The sequence below is a fragment of the Pezoporus wallicus genome, unplaced genomic scaffold (genome assembly GCF_028554395.1).
Source record: "Pezoporus wallicus isolate ANWC-B61680 ecotype Strahan unplaced genomic scaffold, APGP_CSIRO_Pwel_v1 contig_3858, whole genome shotgun sequence".
NCBI lineage: Eukaryota > Metazoa > Chordata > Aves > Psittaciformes > Psittacidae > Pezoporus > Pezoporus wallicus.
The window spans coordinates 577,501-580,000 of NW_026638754.1; the positions used below are offsets into that span (position 1 = coordinate 577,501).

General features: G+C 31.9%; 1 protein-coding gene across 9 annotated transcripts in view; it reads left to right on the plus strand.

Annotated features, from left to right (window-relative positions):
• The window catches only part of FOXP2 (forkhead box P2), a 417,586-nt gene that overhangs the window by 226,172 nt on the left and 188,914 nt on the right, over nucleotides 1-2,500 (plus strand). The gene's annotated exons all lie outside the window — the stretch shown is intronic.

Consider the following 2,500-nt stretch of genomic DNA (forward strand, 5'->3'; position numbering starts at 1 on the left):
AAATATGAGAAGTTGTTAAGGCTTAAATCTTTGCCTTGCTTCAGATTCAGGTTTATTCTGTTTTAACAGCTGAGCACTTGCAGTATAACAGGCTGAGGAAATACAGGTTTCAGTGTCTTCATCAAGTTCTTGGCAGGCTTACACCTATGTATGTGTATACACATATATACACATACACATACATATTATCTATATATGTACCCTGTGTATATGTAGTATTTTCATATAAAATTACATATATATACACATACATCTGTGAAAATTTAATATTGTTTTGATTGAAAAGCATGCCATCACCTTTATTCAGATGTTCAGATTATAATAGCATTTTAAAATCTTTATTTATTGAGAGTATATTTAATTTGTGAAAATGTTTAGAGAACAAAATTTAAGTGAAACACTTTAAAGCACAAAATGCCAGCAGAATAATTTGCCACTTACATATTTCTCAAAGCAACAGTCCTAGGCATTTGTAGCCAATTTGTCCATATAGTCACAGATTCCAGCAGATAGCATTTGCAAAGACCACTGAGAATAACAACTGAAGATGAAAATATCCAGTTGAGTACTAATAACAGACAGGTTCTGAGGGGACAGGCTTAGAAGTGACAATCTTTTCTTCAAAACTGTTATTAGATCTTAAATAAGCAGACAGGCAAAGTAAAACCATGGGTACAGTTAATAGGACTCAAGAGGCATTTTATGGTAGGGTCTGCACCATAGGATTTAAATACAACTTGAGTCAGGCATATAAATCCTTCTATAAAATATGTTGATGTGAAACATAAACACTAGTAAACATGTAGTAGGATGTCCTTTAGATAATGGGCATAGCTTTATGCTACTTTTCCTTTTCCTCCTTCCCCCCCCCCCTTTTTTACCAGATGCCTTTTGAATATGATTTAAGAGGAAAATTATGGCTGACTTTATTATTGTCACTGTAGTAACTCCCTAAAACACTATTTTTAATGTGACTTTTGTAACAAACTTTGACAAGCAGAGAAACAGAGCAAACCCCATTGTACCTGCAGTTACTATTATTAAGATTTTTTTATTGTTTAAATATGTGCAAGATACAATGTACTGATGTCATAGTTTAACATTCTGGTTTTGGCTTCTCTGAACTGTTTTATTGGGGGCCTTAAAATAAACAAATCAAGTTCATTATAGCTTTTTTTAAAGGAGGCAAATAAATGATTGCTGTTTTTATTGCCTTTCCTTTAGCTGGGCAGCTACATAAAGCGATGCTAATGCTTAAGAATAGCTGTATCAGCTAAGTAGAATCGCAAAATAAGTTTTTACTATGGCATGAATACGTACTGGGGAATGCTAAACATGAGAGATTTTAGACTATGTACAAATAGCAGCTGGGCTAAGTTAATTTTAAGTTATATGCAGTTTGCATCTTGTTCAAGCATTATGAGCACAAATGGGAGGATTTATAGATAGTAAATAAGCTAAAATAATAGACTTCATTAGGTTCTTACAAGCCATTAAATGGAGTTTGGACAGTCCTGTTACTGGCTTGATGAACTGGCTTGTTGTGATCTTCATATAGAAATGAGAAGTTTGACTTAAATCAGGGACTTATTCCTCAGCCATGTATCAAGAAAGAATGACAGTATTCTATAATATATTGTAATATATACCTGATGATAAATGGATTGGGTGCTGTCACAAGTCATCAGGTCGGCTTTAAAGATGTATGACTAGAACATAAGCAACTTTTTATCGTACTGTCGATATTTCTCAATTTATAAATATTGCTAAAATGAATGTAGATTTTTATTATTAAAATATGATGCAAACTGTAATCTGCTCAGACTCATTTCTTTGGGTTTTCTTGGCTTATGATGAGACATTCTCTCTCCTACATGAATGTTCGCACACTTGTAAGGTTTTCACTTTCAATTTTTTTCTTGTCTGTTAAAATCAGTATTTGATACTAGAATGTATAATACATGGAAAAAGCATATCCTTGATTAAATACATTGACAGATTATTCTGCATTAGATGTAGAATTTTATTTTGATATTAAGTTTGTAGAATTAATTGTTTGTGTCACTAAGGTCAAAATAGTTGCTAAAAAACCATGATTGCTTTACAGGGTAGATTTGAGCTTGCATTTTGAGTATTCATTAAGTCAGTTCTACCAAGATAATCTTTTTAAATGTTTTATGGGAATTTATTGGTAAGAAGCTGCTTCAGTTGACTATGTTTAAAATTATTTTTCCAAAGCAGTTTTATTTTTTTAGCATATCACCATTAGCATTTCATTGATATAAATGATAAATATTATTTACAAAAACAAAGATGTGATGCTAGTATTCAGGTTATCCTGATCATGTAGAAATAGAACTTGTGCTTTTTTACGTGTTTCATCCTTGTGATTATTTAAAAAGGAGGAGGAAAGTAACAGGGTTTTTTTGTTAACTATGTGAAGTCTTAAATTAGGCATTATTAAACCTTATGTTTCTGTATGCTGGGCAGTAGTTCTCTT